Source organism: Belonocnema kinseyi, chromosome 6 (genome assembly GCF_010883055.1).
Source record: "Belonocnema kinseyi isolate 2016_QV_RU_SX_M_011 chromosome 6, B_treatae_v1, whole genome shotgun sequence".
Taxonomy (NCBI): Eukaryota; Metazoa; Arthropoda; class Insecta; order Hymenoptera; family Cynipidae; genus Belonocnema; species Belonocnema kinseyi.
In genome coordinates, this window is record NC_046662.1 from 29,834,334 (window position 1) to 29,841,558 (window position 7,225).

The 7,225-nt window shown below is 32.0% G+C and overlaps 1 protein-coding gene across 2 annotated transcripts in view; it reads left to right on the plus strand.

Moving 5' to 3' along the window:
- Nucleotides 1–335: 335 nt before the first annotated feature.
- Nucleotides 336–7,225, plus strand: part of LOC117174186 (plexin-A4) — a 599,034-nt gene continuing 592,144 nt past the window's right edge. For both annotated transcript variants that reach the window (XM_033363033.1, XM_033363035.1), the window contains exons 1-2: nucleotides 336–787; nucleotides 1,621–1,946. The gene's annotated coding sequence lies outside the window, so the exon portion shown is untranslated. The remainder of the gene's footprint in view (nucleotides 788–1,620; nucleotides 1,947–7,225) is intronic.

The following is a 7,225-nucleotide window of genomic DNA, read 5'->3' on the forward strand; positions in this document are numbered from 1 at the left end:
CTTCTGAACTTTTGATCTTTCTTCAACTTATCAAATTTTATCTAAAAAATCGTGTTCTTGCCAAATTGAAAAAATTTGGTTTGAAATCTTCGAAATTTTAGGAAATCATTTGAAATGTTTGTAAATACTTAACAATATTCGAGAAAATACAAAAGCACAAACTGAAAAGAGCCACTGAAAGGCATATTCACGCAGTGTGCAACCAATCAGATATCCAACAACAATGAGTGCGAGATTGTCGATAATTTCGACTCATCAATTTTTCTCGGTAAGATATAAAAAAAAGAATCTCGTGACTTCAATTTTTAAAGAAAGGATAATAAACGGGGCGTAAAACAAACAAGTTAAACTAAACCTCAGGCTCTAAATGACCGCCGCCTTCCCTGGTTCTGGCTCGACAAAGTGGGGATAACCTACGTCGCGCAAGTGCGGTGTAGCGCCGGAGCCCAGTGAGTCCGGGGAGTCCGGGCAAGTAGAACTATCGGTAGGGTGGTGTTGACGCGTTTGGCGACGCAAACAGCTCGTACCATCTCATCGCCAACAACCCCGGAATATCAGTTTTATATGTGCGTATCGGGACAGAAGATCTTCTCCAGGTGAGCTCGAATCTCCAGAAAAGATTTGGATCTTCGTCTGCAAAAATTCCGGCACCGCGAACTGTCACTTCGATCGCCATTTTGTGCCGGGAATGCGCGCCGTCGCCGACACTGCTCGTGCTCGCCGGTACATCGCGAAAGGACGAAGTCAAGGAACGACCTCAGGAAAGAATTTCGGCAGAAAAGTGGTGGTAAGCAGACGCCACTGAGTGATAGTGTTTGGTGTGACTTGTGTGGGAGGTACAAGCCTCACCTCAAGTCAGTTTTCTTGGTTATCTTCTCCGTTTTCTCTTTCTCTCTTTCTGCACCTCGGCACCTCCAGCTGTCTCTGTCATTCCCTCAAACGCCCACTCCTTCTCGTGCCCTTCGCCCTCTGCGATCGCGGCGCTTTCGAGGGGGAGTCCTTTTCGAGTTCGATTTCTTCGGAACTAAAATATTCCTCGAAAATTAGAAATTTCGATGAGTAATTGTATCATCCTTTATCACACCTTTTCTCCCTAACCTTGAGCTGTCAACGATCATAACATTCGAGGAATTGGAAGCAACCGGTGCTCCGTTCTCATCTCAGACGGTCCAAGCTTCAAGGAAGCCTTGTTATCGGAGTCGATCGACCACCAGACCGGTCTCTCGATTCGTAGGACGATCCCGTGCGTGACCTCGAAGGAGAAAAGGGGCGAAATATCGGCGCCATACTGGCTCACTATAATTTTCAACCCAGGAATTCACAACGAGTTGACGCGAGAGAAATTGACCGAAGCTCACCTCTCCATCGATCGTGTCACGCTCCTTTTCCTACCTGAAATCGATCTCCCAAATTTTTTTGAATATCTTTGGCGGGAATTTTGAAAATCTAACCTATCAAACTCATGATTTCGATTTTAGCGGATCCTTCTGGTTGTCATTTGAAGAGTGACAGAGAGAGAGAGAGTGGAGTGTGGAGAATCAGAAAGATGGCGAGAATTAGCGAGGGCGGAGAAAATAACGTGTAGTTGGTGATATATTCAGTGAATGTTTTGTTCAACAGTGGACCAGTGCAGCGACCACCACGAGGGCAGTTGACACGTCCTACGACAAAGTGAATTAGAGGAATAGAGGATGAAGGAGTGAGATAGATAGTGAAGTAGATTTCGAGTGAGAAGGGAACCGAGTGATTGTCAGTGTGTGTGCGAGGAAACGAGAAAGACATTTTTGGAAGAGCCGTGTGTGGCACGTTAAAAGTTTTGTAGATCAACGGGGGTCCTTCGCGACATTCTAGGGGAAAGTGTAACTTATTTCCATTCATTGTTTCCCCAACACGATATAAGGATAGCTGGTCTTTCTCGTTAAGAGGATACAACGTTTTTTGCATAGGTATGTAAACATTTTATATTTTTAATAGTTTATTCATATTTCAAAATAAAAAGTGGTGTAACGGTATCGCGAGATTGTTGTTCAAAACCTTGGTTGCGACATTGCGTGAATAATTTGCTTGAAGTTTTGAACGGTCAGTAAACCGTGTTTTTTACTTATTGATTTTTAAACTAGAAGCAGTGCTACAATAGTCATTTATTTATATTACAGATAAATTATAGTCAATATTTTAAAGTGTAGCAGCAACAATACTTATAGATGAAATAGTGGAAAAGAATATTTCGGTTTTGAACGTTCAGAACTTCAGGTACGTAAAGGTGACTTATTGCTTTTTTGCAGTTTATTTATCTATTCATTACGAACAGGTTATGAATTTTCAAATAAGTAATTTTATTTCGTGGTGATATTTATTTCCAAATGTTTCTAAACATTGTGGATAAAAGAAAATTTTCATTTAAAATGATTTTTTAATTTTTATTTTTAATGATTTTTTTAATGTCGACAATAAGATTTCTGGGACAATTTTTCATGATTCATGCTTTGTTTTTAAAAATTATTAATTTCATACTTTTAAGATTTCAAAACAGGTTGAAAAGGAATTTTGCAGAGTTGAAGACATTGTTTCTAATTTTACGTGTTTAACCAATTTTTAAACATCTGATTTATTTCAAGCGATATGCAGAAGTTTCAAAAGATTCTGAAATAATTTAAATCTTGAAACAGATTTTTAAAATGTAGGTTTTTAAAGAATTCAAAAAACAGAACCCTTTTAAGAATTTTGAAAGGTTGCAAGAGAATCAAACAACATTTCTGAAGATTCGTGGATAGATTTTTAATAATTTTCTAAAACGCATAATTAGAATGTAAATGATTTTAAAGGGAAATTGTTCAATTATGCAAGATTAAAACAATTTTAGAAAATATTCGAATAAATTTAAGAGTTATTTAGAAATTTTAAAAAGGCACAAACTAGTTTAAAATTTGTAAAGATTTTAAAAAAAATTGAAACCAAACGTTACATTTTTAACAATTTCGAATAAAAAGTGCGAAGCTTTTTAAGAATTGAGAAAGTTTTCAAGAGAAACATCCGTTTTTTACATTCCTGGAAAAATTTTAATGTTTTCTTCTTCTTTTTTCAATTACATTTTTTAAAATATTTATAAATATTTTGCAAAGTTTTAGGAATACTTCGATTCAGTTTGAAGGATTTTTGAAAATTTGTCTCTTTTGATAGAAATGTTATCTTTTTTGGTTAAAAATACCACTATCTTGTTGAAAATTTACCTCTTGTTTAGAACTCAAATACTTTCTTGAAAGTTCCTCTTTTTTTATGAATTTAACTGTTCTCGATTTGAAATAATATGCTTTTTTTGGCAAAAGTCAATGTGTTTTGGATGAAAAGTCATCTACTTAGTTAACAGTTAAATTACATACTTTTTTTATTCAATTTTTGTTGTTGAAGATTCATAATTTTAGTTCAAAATTAATATCTATGGTTGAGAATGTTACTTTTTTCGTTGAAAATTCCTCTTTTATGTTAGAAAATTAATCTGGTTAGAAACAACTTTGTCAAAAGTTCGTCTCCTTTAGTCAAATTTTTCAACTTTTAACTATGCAGCTTGTTGAAATTTAATGTTTCCGGGTTGAGGATTCAACTATTTTGTTGAAAATTACTTAATTTTTGGATGAGTTTAACTTTGAAGAAGGTAATTTAAAAAAAATTCTAATTCTGAGATAGAACTGAGAATTTCCATCAAGAATTATAAGTTTTATTTTAGTTCACATTGTAACAGGAACATGGGTTTTTCTTTAAGAATGATAATTTATTGGCTTCAAACAGGGAATTTTTGACATGGAACAGGAATTTTGGAATTGAACTTGAATTTAGATTGAGATGAAGGGAAGTTAAATAATTCCAGTTTCAAATCAGAACAAAATTTTGGAAGAAGAGAGTTACCATATTTTGGAAAAGAGTTTTAATTCTAATGTAAAAGTAAAGGAATTTAAAAAGAAATTACTTTTCAAGTTTAGAATTAGAATTCTTTTACAAAATTTTCTGTTCCAAATCAGAATTGTAATTATGACGACCAAAAATTGTCTGATGTTCCAACTCAGAATTTTTATTTTATTTCAAAAATTCCATATTCCATAACTCACAAGTCTTTTAAAAAATTTTAACTCTTTTTAATTTACCAGAAAAAGTTAAGAACCTAAATTTCAAAAAAGCGTATAAATTCAAGCTGTTTATCATAAAGGTTGTGTTTTTGTTAAAATGAAACTAAGTACACATAAAGTATATTTTATAAATATTCTCTATTGAATTCTGTAATAAAAAGTATATCAATAATGTCTAATTAATGTTAAAATTGATTACAAAATATGAAGATTATCGAATAGAGATCTAACTAATTTAAAAAATATATTTCAGATAAAATGAAAATCAATTTTGATTAAAAAGTCCATAAAACAATATGAAAAAATTGATAAAAAATGTATAGAATCCATGTAATTCTTATTTCATATTTAGATTTATTCATTCAGTTTTTATTTGTCTCCTAATTGATATTTTAGTGGCCGTGTCCCTTTTTGATGCGGAATTAAATTATTATACATCTTTTTTTTTCTTAGTTTTGAAATGCACAAAACCTAAATGCGAATGTTTCGGAAGTATAATACAATAATAGTTTGAAAATTCGAACGGTTAACTTATTTAGTATAGTAATTGATTGACTTGGAATTGTGAAATTTGTCAGTATATTTGACGAGATAAATTTTCCACCAAGACTAATTATTATTGGGGCATCAAGGGGCAAAGAGCTGTAAATCAATATTGATCCAAAATGAATGGTTGATGGGTAGCTGAATGTGTAATGTAGAACAATTAACCAAATGCACTTCATCATCCGTCGTGTGGTTTATTCCGAAGTATTACGGAGAACACGTTTCTAAAGTGCTTTGCCATTTGGAACAATTACTTATTCCCTGGAAAAAGAATATTTGCGAAAGACATTCAGTATATTAAGGATTTGGAATCTTAAGCTCATACGAGTGAAGCCTTAATGTATATATTGAGTTATGATAAACGAATCTTAGTATGTAGAAAGGATACATTCGCATATAAATATTAATTTAAATCAAGGACGGTTTCTTCAAAAGCACATTTACAGGCTTTAATAATATTTTTCCTGGTTATCATTAAAGATAAAAAGTCGAAAAAGTGGTATTAAGATAAGAGCGTGAATAATTAAATTCTGCTTTAAAATCGTATCGAATTGATAGCGTCATGTTTATATTTTCTCACAACGGCCTTCAAAGGTCGCAACCAACATGCGGTTAACCTCAAAAATAGTACAATTACAATCTGCCTACGTCATCCTAGAACCGTGATAACATTAATTATACCATCCTAATTTTAAACCCCAAGTTCGAGATAATTTATTTTTACATCTTTATCTACAGATTAGCCTAATATGTGTACATCAATTATTATATAATCTTTCTTTGTTACGTATTATTTAAAGGAAACAAATTCTTTCTTTTATATACAAATATTTGATTGTTTAAAATAACATTTGTTTGATTCAAACACCATTGTTAAAATCATATTTGAATGACACAAATTCTATCTTTTGTATAGGTTTCGACGGAATATTTGTTTGACTTAAAGAAACGTTTTGCTGGGTGTGATTCCCAAGTTGTCAAATTTTGATCTGATCAAAGCATTGCACAATAAAGGAGAAACATTTGACAACTTTTTGTTTACACAAATGGCTTTATTAATTATTTCATGTGAAATTTATTGTATTGTTATGTACGTACTATAAACGGAAATATTCATATTTAGTCTTTGGAATTTGCAGTTACTTAATAGATAGAAAAAGAGCAATGTTCTATTTGCAATACATCTATACATATTCTTACACTCTGAATACCTGACAAAATACTGGCATTAAGGATTACGCAAAGTATGTTTATTCAGAGGGTACGTAATATTCTTACGCCATTTAAATAAGGGATCGCTTCGGTCGGTTCTTTTGTAAAAAGAACCATTTCTAACACTAGAATAAAAACCATTTTGAATATCTTTACTTTGGATTGGAATGTTTATTCAAGCTCATAGTCGAAAGGAGGTATTTCGCGTAGTGGCATTTCATCTCGCATTTAATAATTTTTTATTTTATTAGCAAATGTGTCAAGTTTCTATGAATTCATACTCTTGGAAGACATACCGAGTATACTGAGAAAAACGTACTGATTTCTAAGATCTAACATTGAAAGATTCTGTCCAAGATGTTGACTCAAGTTTCTATTTTTGTGCCATTGTTGGATGTTAAGCCAGTTAAGGTGTCTCTGTCCTTGAAAAATTGTAAGGATGTATATATTTCATTCTTTTTGATTTATTTCACCACAAATGTCTCTTGAGGTGTATTTTCATCTTTCGTTTGGATAATGTTGGAAACTTTAGCCGCATTCTAACTTGAGCTTCAATTCTGAACAGTTGTTACGTTATAGAAGCTTGCTCTAAGTTCCAGTGATATGGTCCGACCTACATTATATCATAGTCACTTCTGGCACGAGACAATGAAAGTTTTAATTAAATATGAATTACGTCTAGTTTTAGACGTAACGATTTCTTGCTTCCAGACCAGTGTAGTTGATTTTTTTAGAAAATTAGTTCAATTTATTCTTTAAAAAATGGGTAATTTCAATTATTTATATGCAAAATATAAGTAACCCAAAAACCTGACTCGAAATCACATCTTGAGCAGATGTGATGAGCGAGGCTGTAGGCTCCAAGAACTCAATCTTTTCTGATAGAGAAACTTGACATTAGAATTTTTCAACAATTACTTAATAATTGAATGATAATGAAATGAATGATTAATTGTTAAATTATTAAAATAATTATTCAATTCTGTTGAAAGTATTCTTTTCTAGTTGAATACCTTTAGTTTCTTGAAAATTAATTTTTTAACTCAAAATTTAACTATTGCACTTTTGGATAAAATTGATTTTTGTTCAAAATTCATGTATTTTTTTGTAGAAAATTGATGTTTATGGTTGGAAGTTCATTTTTTTAGTTGTAAGTTCAATTACTTTGCAGAAAACGATGTTTTTGTTGTTTAAAAGTCATGTGACTGATGTTTGCAACGTTTATAAACGAAATTATAAAATTTCGAAAATTTCTTTTAGTGATTATTTGCATCTGGTGACAGGTAAAACAAAAATTAGTTGCAAACTTCAGTTACGTCAAAATTCGTACTTTCGGATTTATTAAT